Below are 19,257 nucleotides of genomic sequence, written 5' to 3'. Positions count from 1 at the left end.
GGCAATGAGGAATCAGGCCTTTTATTTTCATTTCTTACATTTCACAGTTGATTGATGGTGAGAGGAACTCTCTTTACCTTTTGAACTTCCAAACTGGTGAGCTGAGCAAAAATGTGCAGCTTGTCTTTCATTGGAAGAATGGAACTGGCTATTTTAAGCTACAGCTTATGAAGATGATTAACTGTCACATGCATTTAGCTTCATCAGGATAACAACTGACACACCTGTCAGACAGTTGGTCTTACTGTTCAACCTTATGTGTACCAGGCTTAACCAGTGTGATTCAATCTCATACTTCACCTTCTCAAAGGAAAGCGGGAGCTGTGAGTCAGTAGGACACAGATCCAAGAGTCCTTGATGCAATATTGTCAGTCTTATCAAGCAATGTTACAATGTTTAATAAATACAAACACAGAAGTGATTGTACCTTCCTGATTTGGCAAAGTTGTTTGAGTACTTAGAAGGGCAGTCCAGATCAGCTTCATTAACATGTTTCATTTCAGAAACTAATGATCCTCATCAGGGTATTGGAAATTCAATGGAGTACAGCAAAACTGAATGAGCTAATATATGATATAATAATAAATGCCAAATTCTTTTTGTAGTGCCCAATTCTCCTGTTTCCTGACTGATGCAGCCACAAAGATGTCAGATAAAATAGGGAATAAAAATGCCAAGGAAATTTGGAACCTTAAAGCCTTTATTTACAGTGGTAAATAAATATTAATCCTTTGCCCTTATATGGGAGCCTTCCATCTGATGATCTCAAGGCACTTTACAAAACTGTGTAAGTATTATAATCCCCTTTTTACAAGCTAGTAGATAAGACTATTTAGAAGCATTGCATTCACAAATGAACGGTTCGTGCCAGATGAAGCCCAGAGCAGGCAGCAAAAGTCTTTTTGGAAGTCTCTGGGACAAACTCAGTGATGATGATGAAAGTGATGCTTTAAGTTACACATTAGGCCCAGTCCTCAGGACCAGTTTTCAGTTTGGTGCTCAGTGTCACTAAGGGAAAAGGCAACAAATGTCCCTGAAAGACACCTCTATGCACCACTGATGCTCAGGCTACCAGGTGCCAGTCTGGGCCAGAGCAACCTCAGGGCTAATGAGCAGAGGTGGGACAGCAGCAGTTTGTGGGGATGGAGACAGCCAGGAACTGCTGGGATTGGGAGCAGTTGGGGGTGGCAAGTTTAGAGGGAGCTGGAGCACTGAGGAGTCAGGGGATTCAGGGAGCCTGAGTATGGAATGGCAGTGGGAGCAGCAAAGGGCTGGGGGACTGGAGCATGGGGCTTTCAGGGGGGAAAAATGAGCAGTGATTGGTAAGGGGTTTGGGGACAGGAGCAGTGGAGAGGTGGGCAAGAACAGGAACAGGGGGGACAGAAGCATTGGACCTCTGGTGAGAGACCAGGGCCAGGGTCCCAGAGCAGTGGGAGATTGGGAGAGGGTTTTAGGGGCAACAGCTGTAGGGGCCAGTTGGCAGCTCAGCACTTTGGGAATGTGGGGGGCACCCTCACCAGGCTTCAAGTTGCTGCTCCCTTTTCACAGAGAAGAGCAGGCGTGCAGTGTGCACACACAGCGTGGAGAAAAGCGGCCACTCTTCTCCCCTCACCACACAACATACGAATCCCAAGGTCTGTTCCCGTTCCCCTTGGCTGCCCCTTTCTTCTCCCAGCTGTGTGGAAGAGCCCGGCTGGTACGTGGGAGAGTGACGCACTGAAAGGGAATGTGTGAATGTGGTGCAAGATGTGCCGCGCTTGGCAGAGCTGCAGGAGGCACAGATGTTCTCATGATGATGCTCAAGAGTTTGATGTGAGCAAGGGAAGACTCACACGTAAATCACACCCCACCCCACCGTATGAGAACTAGGGGTCAATGGCATAGAAATGTAGAGCACATCTGAGCAAGCTTTTCCTCATACAGCCTGTAGTCAGTCTGTGGAATTTATTGTTGCAGAAGGACACAGACTCAGAGAGTGTTGCTGGATCTTTGAAAGTGTTTGATAATTCTATTTCTAACTCAGAAACAGCTACATAGATTCTCACCTCACTTTACCCCAAAATCCACCTGTGGCCTGTGAACAAACAAGAGAAACCAGTTAGTATTTTTTTCCCTTTTTTGTAACGTTAGAAGCACCTGAAAATAGAGGCTTAGAAAGCAAACACTGTCAGCTAGCTATAATCTCACTGCCAGCTCCTGTGATAAAATAGCAGATAAAGATGAGGAAGTTTGTCATCTAGTGTGGCTTTTATAGCCGCTCCTGCATTAGAGGGGTAAGACACTTAACAATCCAACAGCAATAGTGAGAGGCTCTCTCTGGAGGACTGAGGCAGGCAGAGCGTGCCTGGGGGACCATGAAAGCGGGACCGACTACAGCAGTAACTGCTACACCCTTCTAAAATAGGTTTTTCTGCAACGTACTTGGCAATACACAATACATGGAATGCCTGGACTTAAGGTTTTACCAACTGTCAAGGTTCCTTCCCCACTCTAGGGTACAGATGTGGGGACCTGCATGAAAAACCCCCTAAGCTTATTTTTACCAGCTTAGGTTAAAACTTCCCCAAGGTACAAACTATTTACCTTTTGTCCCTGGACTTTATTGCTGCCACCACCAACCATCTAACAAATATAACCGGGAAGGAGCCCGCTTCGAGACGTCTTTCCCCCCAAAATCCCCCCAAGCCCTACATCCCTGGATGTAGCTGGAAAGCGTAGGGGACAATTTTCTGGCGCAAGTGCTAGGGGAGCCAACTAGGGGGGGGCGCTTTTCTTGACCTGCTGCTCACAAACCGGGTAGAATTAGTGGGGGAAGCAAAAGTGGATGGGAATCTGGGAGGCAGTGACCATGAGTTGGTTGAGTTCAGGATCCTGACGCAGGGAAGAAAGGTAAGCAGCAGGATACGGACCCTGGACTTCAGGAAAGCAGACTTCGACTCCCTCAGGGAACGGATGGGTAGGATCCCCTGGGGGACTATCATGAAGGGGAAGGGAGTCCAGGAGAGCTGGCTGTATTTCAAGGAATCCCTGTTGAGGTTACAGGGACAAACCATCCCGATGAGTCGAAAGAATAGTAAACATGGCAAGCGACCAGCTTGGCTTAATGGTGAAATCCTAGCGGATCTTAAACATAAAAAAGAAGCTTACAAGAAGTGGAAGGTTGGACATATGACCAGGGAAGAGTATAAAAATATTGCTCGGGCATGTAGGAAAGATAAGGAGGGCCAAATCGCACCTGGAGCTGCAGCTAGCAAGAGATGTCAAGAGTAACAAGAAGGGTTTCTTCAGGTATGTTGGCAACAAGAAGAAAGCCAAGGAAAGTGTGGGCCCCTTACTGAATGAGGGAGGCAACCTAGTGACAGAGGATGTGGAAAAAGCTAATGTACTCAATGCTTTTTTTGCCTCTGTTTTCACTAACAAGGTCAGCTCCCAGACTGCTGCGCTGGGCATCACAGAATGGGGAAGAGATGGCCAGCTCTCTGTGGAGATAGAGGTGGTTAGGGACTATTTAGAAAAGCTGGACGTGCACAAGTCCATGGGGCCGGACGAGTTACATCCGAGAGTGCTGAAGGAATTGGCGGCTGTGATTGCAGAGCCCTTGGCCATTATCTTTGAAAACTCGTGGCGAATGGGGGAAGTCCCGGATGACTGGAAAAAGGCTAATGTAGTGCCAATCTTTAAAAAAGGGAAGAAGGAGGATCCTGGGAACTACAGGCCGGTCAGCCTCACCTCAGTCCCTGGAAAAATCATGGAGCAGGTCCTCAAAGAATCAATCCTGAAGCACTTACATGAGAGGAAAGTGATCAGGAACAGTCAGCATGGATTCACCAAGGGAAGGTCATGCCTGACTAATCTAATCGCCTTTTATGATGAGATTACTGGTTCTGTGGATGAAGGGAAAGCAGTGGATGTATTGTTTCTTGACTTTAGCAAAGCTTTTGACACGGTCTCCCACAGTATTCTTGTCAGCAAGTTAAAGAAGTATGGGCTGGATGAATGCACTATAAGGTGGGTAGAAAGCTGGCTAGATTGTCGGGCTCAACGGGTAGTGATAAATGGCTCCATGTCTAGTTGGCAGCCGGTGTCAAGTGGAGTGCCCCAGGGGTCGGTCCTGGGGCCGGTTTTGTTCAATATCTTCATAAATGATCTGGAGGATGGTGTGGATTGCACTCTCAGCAAATTTGCAGATGATACTAAACTGGGAGGAGTGGTAGATACGCTGGAGGGGAGGGATAGGATACAGAAGGACCTAGACAAATTGGAGGATTGGGCCAAAAGAAATCTGATGAGGTTCAATAAGGATAAGTGGATGGAAGAATCCAATGCACCGCTACAGACTAGGGACCGAATGGCTAGGCAGCAGTTCTGCGGAAAAGGACCTAGGGGTGACAGTGGACGAGAAGCTGGATATGAGTCAACAGTGTGCCCTTGTTGCCAAGAAGGCCAATGGCATTTTGGGATGTATAAGTAGGGGCATAGCCAGCAGATCGAGGGATGTGATCGTTCCCCTCTATTCGACACTGGTGAGGCCTCATCTGGAGTACTGTGTCCAGTTTTGGGCCCCACACTACAAGAAGGATGTGGAAAAATTGGAGAGAGTCCAGCGAAGGGCAACAAAAATGATTAGGGGTCTAGAGCACATGACTTATGAGGAGAGGCTGAGGGAGCTGGGATTGTTTAGTCTGCAGAAGAGAAGAATGAGGGGGGATTTGATAGCTGCTTTCAACTACCTGAAAGGGGGTTCCAAAGAGGATGGCTCTAGACTGTTCTCAATGGTAGCAGATGACAGAACGAGGAGTAATGGTCTCAAGTTGCAATGGGGGAGGTTTAGATTGGATATTAGGAAAAATTTTCACTAAGAGGGTGGTGAAACACTGGAATGCGTTACCTAGGGAGGTGGTAGAATCTCCTTCCTTAGAGGTTTTTAAGGTCAGGCTTGACAAAGCCCTGGCTGGGATGATTTAACTGGGAATTGGTCCTGCTTCGAGCAGGGGGTTGGACTAGATGACCTTCTGGGGTCCCTTCCAACCCTGATATTCTATGATTCTATGATTCTATGATCCCCTTTCCTGGGGAAGGCTTGATAAAAATCCTCACCAATTTGCATAGGTGAACACAGACCCGAACCCTTGGATCTTAAGAACAATGAAAAAGCAATCAGGTTCTTAAAAGAAGAATTTTAATTAAAGAAAAAATTAAAGAATCACCTCTGTAAAATCAGGATGGTAAATACCTTACAGGGTAATCAGACTCAAAACATAGAGAATCCCTGTAGGCTAAACCTTAAGTTACAAAAAGATACAAAAGCCAGAATATACATTCCATTCAGCACAACTTATTTTATCAGCCATTTAAACAAAACAGAATCTAACGCATATCTAACTAGATTGCTTATTAACCCTTTACAGGAGTTCTGACCTGCATTCCTGCTCTGGTCCCGGCAAAGGAAACACAGACAGAGAGAACCCTTTGTTTTCCCCCCCCCCCTCCAGCTTTGAAAGTATCTTGTCTCCTCATTGGTCATTTTGGTCAGGTGCCAGCGAGGTTATCTTTAGCTTATTAACCCTTTACAGGTGAAAGATTTTTCCTCTGGCCAGGAGGGATTTAAAGGTGGTTACCTTTCCCTTTATATTTATGACACCAACACTAGCTCAGAATAACCTGCATAGCTCATTTTTTGCTTCAATACCCATGAAAAATGTAACCACCCCAAACCAATGCAAAAAACCCCCAAACAAACAAAAACCACCTTTATGACATACCACTATGTATGATATAGGACCAGATTGTTAGCTGGCATAAATCAGTGTAGCTCTATTAACTAGGATTTGGCCCTCCACATACAGTTCAGTCAATATTTATTTAGCTATCTAAGGTATTATTGTAAAAGGAATCATTACAGTTTTTCATAAGCTGGAGGTGATGCTACAATTCCTGTAAGAGTTATGTTTATGAAAAGACCCTCTCAGAAAACAGCCAGGAGGAGAAAGACTGAGGAAAAATACTGATCAGATTAGTGGTAGCAGCTACATCCACTCCCAGTAAAGTCTGCAAACTGGATGTTCCATCTCAGACCTCATTTGTTCTATCAACACAACCTGCTATAAACTTGTTAATCTACAGTGACCAAAAAGTGAACGTAGTCCCTTTAAAACTTCAAGCCGCAAAACCCACAAGGGACTGAAAATGTAATTACCAAGGGGAGAAGTGAAATGTTTTTCTGAAAGCCAATTTCATTTATTTGTAGCACCTGTTCTCCTTGGAGATATATGCTCGGTACTGAAAATATATCAACACCGAACCAGGCAGGGGAGTGCTATGGACAAGCAAAGAGGTAGATGGGTTATAAATTAGCCAAATCATAACACAAATAGCAGCAAGATCTACTTAGAGCTCAATAAATGTTTTTCAAATGCCAGCAAAGTGCATGGCAGAAAGAAGGTTCTTACAGGCAACTTTTAAAGACAGATTATGCAGCAGAGATAGGATATTGGCGGTTTTGAAAATGACAGTTCTTCAAAGAAATAGCAGCATGACATTTTTTGAGATCCAAAAAGTAATTTTAAAAGGTTAAATTGAATTTCTTTTCATTAGACATTATACTAGGTGGAATCTGTACAAGGAAATCAGAGCAGTGGATGACTGACCTTTATTCTGATGAAAACTTTAAAAAAAAAAGTGAGAAGCCACCCTATTTATGGAAGTTAAATCAGCTGTTGAGACAGAATTACTTATACAGACAAAATGGTTTCTGACTGGTGGGAGCTTCCAAGGCTCAAATTCAGCAGAATACTTAAGCACATACTTAAATCCATCCCTGCTCAGCAAAATACTTGTTTAACTTTAAGCATATGCTTAAATCCCATACAATGAATGAACTTTAAGCTCACGTTGAAAGTGTTCTGCTGAACAGGGCTGGAATTTGCTTTTAAGGTTAGAGACATGGTTAAGTGATTTCCTGAAATACGATGAGAATGCACAAGAGATCACCTCTATCCATTTGGTATAAGAGAAATACGATTATTGCAATGACTTCTTTTCAAATAAAGTAATTCACCCCAACATTTTTCCCCCATAATGAACATGAAGGAAATGGAATTTAAAAGTTAGATAATCTTGGTATTTGTATTAATTTGTTAGTTTTTTTAAAAAAAAACAATTGGTAAGTACACACACAGACCAAGGATACAACTGCTCAGCAAGCTTGGTTTTCTAGGATGAAAGGGTTTTGAATTTATACAAGGACAAAAGACATCTGAACCTGCCAAACTATGTTTTCCTTTGTACTTGTCTTAATCAACAGTCCTGCAGTGATAAAATTCCCTCCCAGTGCGAGACCTTCTGAGTCACATTTAAATGTGGAAGGAATTTTTTTCCTGAGAAGAAACAAAGGAGGCTCCTGAAAATGGAACGTTATAAGGGTTCAGTCTCCTAAACATATTAACACTAGCAAACATTTTACTGAGGGATTCTGAAGACATCACCATAACCATGAGTAAGAACAAAGCTCAAGTGCTTTGTGTGGAATCCTGAGCTCTGAGCACACCCTTAGCATGAAATATACATTAGTCACATAATGCCTGATGCAGTGATTTTATCTCTGAAGTTTTTCATGAAATTTCATGGTCCTTTCAGGGGGAGCCTGGATTTTGGAAGGGCAGTACTGCCACACATTAGCAGTCCCCATTGGAATGAGGAGACAAGGTGTTTGATGAGTCAAGTGAAGTCTGACTGACTTGCCAAACTTCAGGGACAGTCAATATGGAGAAATGTCTGATCTAGTACTTCGTGTTCAGCACTTAGGAAGTAGGGCTGTGGAGCCACCACCATTAGGAAACACAATCAGCAATTGGATTTTTCAATGGGATACTTTATATGGAGCTTTGGCATTGAATTGTCTGTTGCCTGGGGCACCTTCAGTGGCCGAGTTTAATAACAAAAATAAGTAGCCATGGAATCAGCAAGGCCCATCCCCATAGTAATATTCATTGTCCCACAATAATCAAATATGTTCTGTTCACTTGTCTGCTTTACACCAGTGCATCAGATTCTCAGCTGGTGTAAATTGGCATAGCTCTGTATTTTCTGTTTGCTTCTTTCTTTGAAGGTTTAGATGTACTTTATTTAGCATACGTGCCAGTGTGAAGAACTGATTTCAAATTATTCGGGAGACTTAGATGCCTAAAGCTAGGCATGAGGGCAGGCCCTAACATCTATTTTGTGGGGAGGGGCAAACCTGCCCCTCTTGCCTGGCAGAATGATCAGGAAGGGATTGTTTCACCTTGAAGGAGAGCCTTGCGGAGAATTCTCCCAGATTCCAACAAGTTTTACCACAAGAGGTGATGATCCAGATACCTAAATACATGACCCAATTTTCAAATATTAAGGTTTCAACTTAATATTTTCTATACTTCAGTGCACAGATCAGAACACATTCTCCTCTGATCTTCTCTCAGAGATGATTACTCGGTCTTTTTACTGTGACCATAGTTTGCAGTGTATGTCTCCTGAACTCCTCCGAGCTTGAGAAATGCTCACTTGTTCGGCTGAAACAATCACTTGTTGCCTAAAATTAGGCACCAAAATTCATATTTAGGCACCTGAATAAATGGCTTATTTGCCCTTGAGAAATGGCAGCATCTCAGTCCTTGCAAATACTTAACAACCCTGTCATCAAACAATCTGGAGATCTCCACAGCTATCAGAATTCCAGTCCTTCGGTTAATAGTTGATTGGTCTTCTCAGGTGCTAGTGAAACAGAAATCTGTAGGCTGTATCCAAAGTGGTACACAGATTGGGATCAGCATATTAAATATCCATTTCCTGGCACTCAGTCTATAGGACACCGTCATCTCCCCGTAAGCCCAGCTAAGTCAGGCAAGAATTCACAAACCCTTCCATCACTAAGTGTTGTCCCATTCTTTCTCTGTTCACTGACATAGAAATCCCAGTTTGCCGCAGCCAGCTGATAGCTAACGGTAAACGCCACAGGATCTGTAGCTTGGAGGGGTAACAAATGTTTCCCCTCACCCCTAACTCTCCCTCTACGTTCATAAAAAACACCACTGTGGACCAACCATTATTCTAATGGAGAGCTTCCCTGTAAATAAAGCAAGAGTAGCACTGACTCGTATCCAAAGTGGCACTGGTATTGGGAACCAGCCTTCACAGCAGACACATCTCTTGGTCCTGCATCAATCAGCTGCTGAGTTCACAAGGCTGGCTTTAACTTCTGTATTTACTCCCCCTGCCCAACCCGACACCTGCTTTGCACTTTGACTGGCTCAGCTCTCAGAGGATGACTAAGGTGTGACTTACCAGGTGCATTGCCAACCATGAAAACTTCCTAACCAGCCTCAGAAACAGCTATTGAGCATCTCTAGTATATGCCACACCCTATTCTGGATGTTTCTGGGTCCTTCCAGCTGAATTGCCCTGCCCTGCTTTCTGCAAGTGTGCAAAGACACAGAGTATCCAACTCAGCTCCATGTCTCCTCCCCACTGCTTCTCTTCCACTCCCCAGGAGAAACAAAGTCAAACACTCCAGTTTAAAGTATGTGGGCTGCAGAAAATTTTGACAAAACATAAAATTTCTCATTGTAATTTATTTTTTTTCCCCACAGAAAACAACCCCATTTTCCAGCCACCAGTGATTTGCATAAAGAAGGTAGATCTCATTTTGGTTGAGCATTTGCAATTGTCAATGCAAAGTTGGACACTCTGTTTCCAGTGGTTCCAAACTCTAAGGTGCTCAGTACCTTCAATTTCCACAGGGTTCAGTGGGAGTTGAGAGTACACCACACTGTACAGGTCTGGGGCGGGGGCCCATTCTGACAAAGATTTAGACAAATTAAAGAGCTGACTAAATTAAGCAAACCACAGGACTGGGGGGAATACATAAAAGTAGGAGGAACCTTAGCCATTCACTTTTGTGCTTCTAAGATGGGTTTGTATTAAGAAAGAAAGAAAATCTGCAAACATTTGATGTCAACATTCCATTTCAGGCAATTTCAAAGGCTCAGCAAATCCCTTCTGGGTTAGATAAAGCTGTAATGCAGAGACCGTTATGAAGTTCTCTTAGGGGATTACAGAAAGTCACTCACAGGTTTCATACATAGGCTGGGATGCTAAACATAATATCCTATACCTTGCTAGTAACAGGCTTAATATTTCAAATAGCAATGATACTCCTTGGAGAAATAACATAAGTTTGTTTTCTTTTAGCTCTACAGCTGGGAGAGCAAAGCATGCGCGAATTTTATTACCTTGCCAGTTTTCTCTCTCTTCTGGGAGCTATGGATTTTACCATGTAGACAGCTGTGTTCAACCTCAAAATTAGAAATCATTTTGGGGAACAAAGGCATTTCAACCCAGTCCCTTCATTTCATTCAAAACTAGTAGACTCTAAAGATACAGCCACAGTTTTAGAAGTAAATTGAAGACAAAATCTGACAATGTTTTTCGGACACGTAAAACAAAAATTACTGTTCTCTTAAATGTGTCTATTACTTCTGATAATCTGTCATATAACTTGCAAGGAAATTAAATACCAATGAACACTGAATTTAAATTAATTTTAACAAAGAGTGCGTACATAGAGCAAAGAGTGATATGATCTGGTGGTCTGAACACAAGTCTAGAAAACCTGGAATCCATTTTCTGTTCTGCCATTCAACTGGCTGTGTAGCCTTGGGGCCAAAGTTTTCAAACTTGGATGCCTAAATCTAGCAGGCCCTACCATCTATTCTGTGGGGAGGGGCAAACCTGCCATTCGCCTGACAGAATGGTCAGGAAGGGATCATTTCTCCTTGAAGGAGAGCCTTGCAGAGAAATCGTCTCTCAGATTCCAACAAGTTTTACCATAAGTGGTAATGATTCAGGCACCTAAATACATGACCCAGTTTTCAGATCGTCCAAACACCAAACCTCCTAGAATTGTGGGTGCTCACAATCTCTTGGGGGATGAGAGTTCAGTCACTTATTCAGGTGCCTAAATATGAATTTTGGTACCTAACTTTAGGCAGCAAGGGTTTCTATGGCACCAATGGCAGTTAGGTGCTTAACTGCCATTGACTTTCAGTAGGAGTTGGAACTTAACTGTCATTTGTGCTTCTGAAAATCTCCCCCCCAAGTATGACAATTTTGGCCCCGACTTCCAAGCCTGAGTTTCCGCATCTATAAAAGGAGAACAGTCATAAGCACAGGGATATTGTAAGGATTTATCAGTTAGTATTAGTAAAGGATTTTGTAGATTATACAGTGATGACCTCCATGGCTAATTTCACAGAGAATGAATAAGACAAATGTGGGGTCACTGTCTTGAGCTTCCCAATATACAGTAGCCTCATAAACAGATTGATGAGTGCATGCATGAATCGGCATGTATTTCCTGTGTGCACAGACATACTGCTGTCGTCACTCAGCCCACTGTATGACTAGCACAGCCTTTAAAAAGAAACCACCTTTTTTCCACATGCACAAATATTGTATGTGCGTGCCTTACACATTAGGCATTGGCCAAATGGCTTGCCCACACAGTTCTGAAATGTACCCTTTTAAGTCTTTCGATGCCAAGGAAAGGTTATTGACTAAATTGTACAACCCAGTCCATACCTATAAAAACCAGCAGCCGAGTGTAAGTGTCTATTTGAAGGAATACAGATGAATCAGTAATGATATTAGAGTGATTAGCCAACTGCCTTAATTGATATGTACAAAACCATATGTGCTTATAAGCTTACAAATGCTAACTCACACTTATCACCATCTGTCCAAAAAAGCCACAGTAAATTTCCTTTTCCTAAATGCAAGTTTGTCATTTTAAAAAGATCTGGGGGAAAGTATTGGTAAGCAGTGATGTACTGTATCCTTCATCAAAGACATATGGTTCTCTTGCAGAAGGAATTTGTTTCAGCAAAAGCAACTTTAAGGACAAATCATCGTCCAGCTCAATACAAACATGCTCAGAGAACTTGAAAAACTAATTCCAGAAAGCAAAATAAAACCACACTCATCACCATAGTATCGAGCATATTAAGTAACTTGACTATGCAACTATCATGTGTTTGTTTTGGTAGGTGTCATGAATATAAAGGAAAGGGTAACCACCTTTCTGAATACAGTGCTATAAAATCCCTCCTGGCCAGAGACAAAACCCTTTCACCTGTAAAAGGTTAAGAAGCTAAGGTAACCTCACTGGCACATGACCCAAAATGACCAATGAGGGGACAAGATACTTTCAAATCTGGGGCGGGGGGAAGCAAAGGGTTCTGTCTGTCTGTGGGATGCTTTTGCCGGGAACAGATCAGGAATGCAGTCTTACAACTCCTGTAAAGTTAGTAAATAATCTAGCTAGAACATGCGTTAGATTTTCTTTTGGTTAATGGCTGGTAAAATAAGCTGTGTCTTTTTGTAACTTAAGGTTTTGCCTAGAGGGATTCTCTGTGTTTTGAATCTGATTACCCTGTAAGGTATTTACCATCCTGATTTTACAGAGTGATTCTTTTACCTTTTCTTTAATCAAAATTCTTTTTAAGAACCTGATTGCTTTTTCATTGTTCTTAAGATCCAAGGGTTTGGGTCTGTGTTCACCTGTAAGGATTGGTGAGGATTCTTATCAAGCCTTCCCCAGGAAAGGGGGTGTAGGGCTTGGGGGAAGACATCTCCAAGTGGGCTCTTTCCCTGTTCTTTGTTTAAAATGCTTGGTGGTGACAGCATATGGTTCAAGGCCAAGGCAAAGTTTGTACCTTAGGGAAGTTTTTAACCTAAACTGGTAAGAATAAGCTTAGGGGGGTTTTCATGCAGGTCCCCACATTTGTACCCTAGAGTTCAGAATGGGGAAGGAACCTTGACAGTAGGGTTGGATTTTTTTTTTTAATATACATGTTGGTACGTGAAAGCAAGGTCAAAGAAACATGTCTTGCGCTTGGGTTAGAAGGTGGCGAGGTTCTTGTGGCAAAAAACAAACGAACAAGAAAGAGACCATTAACAACAGCTCCCTTTGTTCCCTTCTGTGACGTTCTCCTCTGATGTTATCTGGACTGGTGATCTGCTAGGTCACTCGATTCCTCAACTCTGGGAGCCAGCCTTACCCTGCTCTGCTGTGAGAACCCCCACTCCTGAGCTGTTCACGCACAGCCTCTAGCATGTAAGCTGCTCCTTGGATTGTGCAACCGAATGACATGAGCCAATATCTCCGGTCCCAGACACAACCCTAGGAACCTCCATCTTGCAGTATCCGGTTATGCTCACTGGACACTGCAAGCTTATATGAGTTCATCAATTTAACAAAGAAATTGATATGCACCAGGCTTGTTATCCCAAGGGGAGTCTGACACACTTTAAACCAAACGCACTGCTTCAGGTAGAACAAACAAATAAATTTATTAACTACAAAGATAGATTTTAAGTGATTATAAGTCAAAGCATAACAAGTCTGATTTGGTCAAATAAAATAAAAGCAAAACGCATTCTAAGCTGATCTTAACACTTTCAATGCCCTTTCAAACTTAGATGCTTCTCACCACAGGCTGGCTGGTTGCCATTCAGCCAGGCTCTTCCCTTTGATCAGCGCTTCAGTCACTTAGTGTGGTGTCTGTAGATGTAGGTGGAAGAGAGAGGAAGAGCATGGCAAACGTCTCTCCTTTTTATTATGTTCTTCCTTCCCTCTTGGCTTTGGCCCCACCCTCCTCAGAGTCAGGTGAGCATTACCGCATCGCAGTCCCAAGCTGACTAAAGGAAGGGGGGTGACTCACTCCAGAGTCCAACAGATCCTTTGTTGTTGCCTAGGCCAGTGTCCTTTGTTCCTGTGAGGCTGGGCTGGGCTTGTCCCATACATGCCCTGATGAGGTGTGAACTGCCCCTCTACTTCTGGAGAGTTTTTGCCTAGGCTTGCTTTAAGCCATGAGGACACATTTTCAGCCTCATAACTATATACATGAAATTACAACCTATAACATCACTATAACGTTTACTATAACATTACCATTACAACAAAAACTGATGGTAACATTTTCAGAAGCACCAAATCACTTAGGAGCCTAACAAGGTTAACACTTAAAAGTTTTACTGACATAGCAATGTTGATTAGGGGGGTGATTTTGTGTGTCTGTGTGTTTGGCTTTTGTTGGTATAACTTATTTCACTCACAGAGCCAGTAGAAGCTATACTGGGAAAAGCACTTTTTTGCTGGTATAACTTATACCTACACTAGCAGGGTTTTGCCTGTATACCTATGCCAGCAAAGATTTTAAGCGCAAACAAGGCCCAAGTCCCATTTTCAAAAGTGGTGTTTGAATTTAGGAGCCTAAATCCCACTAACTTTGAAAGAGAGATATGCTCCTAAGTCACTTTTGAAAATGGCTTTAGGCATTTTTGAAATTTTTACCCTGTCGGTCTGCAAAGGGAGACTCATTGAGTTCCACTGTGCTGAAGTCTGGTACCTTTGACGTAGAGCTTCAGGAGACGGAAATTTAAAGTTGGAAAAATTTATAAGGATTCTCCAGACTCTTCCGACACACGGAGGACACCTTCATGAGGAGGAGAGACAGATGAACTATTTTACTTTCAAAAACATTGACAACATTGTCCATTAGCAGCACCATAAAGATTGTATCTGTTCTGCAAGAGGAAGCTGATAACTTGTTATAGTTTAACCGCAATAATTCCACTGACATTGCATTGGGTCTGGATGACATGAAGACCTGATATAATAATAATGGCAGCCCATCATGTTCCTTCAGTGACTTAAAGACAGAGTATCTGATAGGTATCTGCTCTGATCTTGTTAGACAATACCCATTTTCCATCAAAGAAAAGAGGGCGTGGGTATGTGGAAGCATATGAAAGAGACCGTTATTAGTCAGGCCCTAGCAGTTCTCAGATGACAGTGGATCCTAGGAGGCCTGGAACAAATGTCACTCATTGCCAACTTAACAAGTGTATATGGAATAACTCAATACTGAGAAACTGATAAAAATGGCAGGGATAGCAGCAAACCAGTAAGTATTCTGAGATTCAAGGAAAGACCCTACATGCCCAGCCCTGCCCTGCCCCACCCAACTCCCACAGAACTTTAGGAGCAACAGCTTCAACCAAGTAAGGCGCCATAGTGCTGAAAGCAGGTTTTAAACAAGTTTTACAAGGAAGCTGGGTAGGTCACACACACACCTTATTAGATGCATGGGGCAGACAAAATGAAAATGTTTGGACTTAGCCATTTTGCGAGAAAAGAAGGCTGCAGGATACTGAAAATAAAGGGATTCTGAACCTATGCCCCACCAAAATAATATTTAAGATAGGCAATTCCTGAAAATGTGTCTGAATAAAAATCAGGTCAAAAGGTAAGGACCCAGTTCAGCAAGATGCTTAAGCAAATGAGTAGACACACTGATTTCAGTGGAACCATTCACGTGTTTAAAGTTAGGCATATTCTTAAGCATCTTGCTGAAAAAGGTCCTAATGGTCTATCCCTGAGCAAGTACCTATTATAGATTAGTCTATATTGGAGGTGCCTTGGTGGCACCCAGAGATAGCAGTTCTGATAAAATATTTTACTGTACATTCACTGTAAGCAGATATTCTGTTTAAAAAATTAGCACTATACAAACATCAGTGTAGTCCTTATGAGATGGACTAAACGCCTCCATGAAAATGGATAAATAATAGGAATTCTCAGTTTTACCCACTGTGAAAGGAGGCTGATGTTAGTCTGGTGGGTCCTGCACTTTTCTTGGTGGGGAGCTAAGATGCCACCATTTGCCCCTCTTCTTGGGGCATCAGTGGCCCCACTAGTGGCCCAGGAAGGTGGTAAAGGAGGGAAGCAGGGGAGGGGTTTGGGTTTGCTCCTCACTCTGAGCCCAAGTCCCTCTCAACCCCTGCAGGTTCTTACCCTCTTCCCCCTTGGGTGGGGTACCTGCAGTCCTTAGGTGCTGGGGAAGGGAGTCTCCCTCCCCTACTGGGGCAGGGTCCCCCTTACTTCAGTTCTCTGATTTTCCAAGTCTCACAGCACACCTCCAAGCTCCAGTCCGTCCATCCATCCATCCTCTGCCTGCAGCGGGGGTTTTATTAGGTTCCTAACAGGGCCTTAATTGACTTCAGGTGCTCCAATTAACCTACAGCCACCTTCCCTAGTCTACAGAGAACCATGCCTTAATTAGCCTTGACCTTATATATTTCCCCTCTAGCACTCTCCCTGGCCCTCCTGTATTACACCCCACACCAAAAATAGTGGTTTAGGAATATAGGAATTGTCAGACTGGATCAGACTTGAGGTGCCTCTAGTCCAGTGTCAGATCTGCGACAGTGGCCAGCATCATATACTTTAGGGAAAGGTGTAAGAACCCAGCAGTAAGTAGTTGTGTATGATTATGGCAACATTTTGCACGAGTCAGGTTTGTAAATACACTCCATGTCACATAATCATAATAGAGATGTCGGCTTAAAAATGTGAGGTGCCTGGGAAGTCCATTTTACTGGGACATCTTTGCAAATTTGCCACAGATAATAGAGATGGCTGAGAGGAGATTTTCTTTTGCAATTTTATCTGACACTGAGATGGAATTAAAGAGCCGTTGTCAGCAGAGCTGAGAATGATGAAGCTCTGAAATTATTCTTTACATTCAATTTCTTAAATGTCTAAGTGGATGAATTGGGCTCCTACAACACAGAGCAGCTTTAACTGTTTTCTAATATATTCAAATACAAATAATAAAAGTGCAGTTACAGCGCAATCAAAGTGCCATTTCTGTTCATTTTAAATACCACTGTAATTAAAGTGCATAAACAGTAACATTCATAAATCTATATGATTTCCTATGGATTTTTTTTTCATGTTGTCCATTTAATATTTCTCAAGGCTTCCTTTCAGAAGAAAAACCTCAACTTCTGCTATCACTGATATCTCATTAATTGGGACACTCGTCTGTCATCACAACTGCTCCTTTGACCTAATTCTAGTGCACCATCGTTTTTCTAATATGACTATTCCGGAACTAAAAGCCAAGAGTTTTGGCAATAGGTCTTATATACCAACATTTCCATAGATCTAGTAACACAGACTAACCATTGTTATTCCAAGGTACCACACAATAAGACTATTTTAACAGGAGACGTCAAAGTACTTTACAATGATGGGTCAATATCATTATCCCTGTTGTACATTAGGAGGTGGGAGTGAGGGCAGGAAGAAAGGGACAGCCCTAACTCTGATTTTCCCTGTTTTTCTCAGTGAGAAAAGCACTAGCAAATACCCCCATGCAACCCTATTGATTTTACTGGGATTGCAAAGAACATAAGGGCTAGGCTACATTACAGCAGACATACTTACACCAACAGAGCCCCCTAGAGGAGATGCAGCTCATAGTGGCAAAAAGAGGTATTGTGACAGCATAGTTATACCACCTCCCCTAAAACATAAGTTATACCGGGAAAAGGACTCCTTTGCTCGTAATGCTGCATCTACAAAGTGGTTTTCGCCAGGAAAGCCATGTTAGTCAGGGATGTGTTATTTCCACACCCCTGACTGACATAATTATGCCAACAAAATTTTGTGGTGTAGCCCTGGGCTAAGTTGGCATAGAATTTACCTGTTTGAAGGCAGAATTTTCCCATTATGCTCTGCTAAAGTTGACAGGGTTTATGTTAATTTAAGGTTATATTTGGTGATCAACTTCTCAGAACTTCATTTATAAGTTAACTTATGTATGTACAGTAGATTCACTTCGAGTAGCATTTCAACCCCCTTAACGAACCTTGTTTGCTGCATTACAAAGTTTTCACAGTTCATCTGCCTTATTGATCACCCACACACACAAACAGAAGTAGCATCCAGTACAGCTCTCCTGTCTTAGTACAGCCTCCTGTCCCACTGGAGTTCCATAGGGTAGCTTGCCCAGGCCCTGTCTGAATACCACGTGGCTGGGAGTTAACTCCCTGCTCAGACCTTGCACAAGCGTACAAAGTGGACTAACGAAGCAGGGCTGGGGACTGAAGGCTGGGAACCCTATAAAGGCAGCTAGCTGCTGGTCACAGAAGCCAAGCTCCCTAACCAGTTGTTAAAGGGCTGGTGTGCAGCTTGAGCTGGGATTTTTGTGTTCAAGGAAAAACCTTTTGTTTCTTTAGTTATAAACTGAGCACCTTAAACCCAAGTATAAACATCTAAGCCGGGGAGAGAATGGGGGAGGTGACTTCCTGGACAAGAAACGGTCTTGCCGTTGCTGAACTCACTACACCAGTTTGCAGCACAATAGGTCCTGCCTGAAATCCTGGATGCGTGCACTCTGTGGTGTTCAAAGGGTTAGTGAACAAAAATAGCCATAACAACAAGTTCATAGACTTCAGCACTTGTTCTGCTGTAATCCCAAAACTTGGTAGGCAGGCCTTTGTGTAGGTTATTACCATCTGAATGTTGTACTCTATAGCACGACCAGTCCTGGATCCTTTCTTGCATCAATGACTCGTTCAGTTTCCTAGCACCAGCAGAGTATCTCACTACATCAGGCTTCTTGTAGATTGATAAAGTTTTGATAGCAGCTCTCTATGCAGTGGTGCCTGGAAAACACAAAAGAAGGCATAAAACAAATTTATGAAGCTGGATTGGCACGCGCTGAAGGAAATGCCAGTTTTTATGGACTAAAGAGAAATACTTCAGGGAAACAATGCTTTGCGGTATAAATAATGAATACGCATCCTTCTATCACAGCAGCTACCTGTGGAATAGCTCTACCAACAACACTTTATAATATTAGGTTATTTTTTTATTATCTTGCTTCATTCTGTAGTAATGCCATCAGGGAAAAAACCATTTCGACAAACAAGTGACTAAAAACATTTTCTCTGAAGACCACGGGATACCAAGACATTTTTCAAATTTAATAAAGAAAGATTGAATTCACAGACTTCTCCAGCATTGAGATTTCTACATTTTGAACTTCCACTCAGCCTCAGTACCTTTGCCTCTGATCTTGGCATAAGACCATGGTTAATTCAGATGTGTCCAAAAAGAGAGAGCTCAGTAATTTCTTATGCAAAGAAAACGTTATCTGCTTCTGAGCATAAAGTCTATTGGAAAAGAAAACTTAAAATTACAGAGAAAAAATATATTTTGCCCTTCTTTGGACTCCTTTAAGCTGGTTATTCTTTTGCTTTGGGAATGTAGCTCTTAAAACTGTTAATCATCTCAGGGAGATTAAAGATGGAGCAAATAAAGAGGAAGTGAAAAGGTATTATTCATGCCCATGTTAACCAAAATGCTCTTTT

General features: G+C 42.6%; 1 long non-coding RNA gene across 1 annotated transcript in view; it reads right to left on the bottom strand.

Annotated features, from left to right (window-relative positions):
• The window catches only part of LOC141983899 (uncharacterized), a 75,686-nt gene extending 57,267 nt beyond the window's left edge, over window positions 1-18,419 (bottom strand). Inside the window, exon 1 of the long non-coding RNA XR_012638562.1 lies at window positions 18,397-18,419. This is a non-coding gene — a long non-coding RNA (uncharacterized LOC141983899). The remainder of the gene's footprint in view (window positions 1-18,396) is intronic.
• Window positions 18,420-19,257: the final 838 nt, after the last annotated feature.

Source organism: Natator depressus, chromosome 3 (assembly GCF_965152275.1).
Source record: "Natator depressus isolate rNatDep1 chromosome 3, rNatDep2.hap1, whole genome shotgun sequence".
NCBI lineage: Eukaryota > Metazoa > Chordata > Testudines > Cheloniidae > Natator > Natator depressus.
The sequence above is the reverse complement of the archived record's forward strand: the minus strand, read 5'-3'. Positions and strand labels throughout refer to the sequence as shown.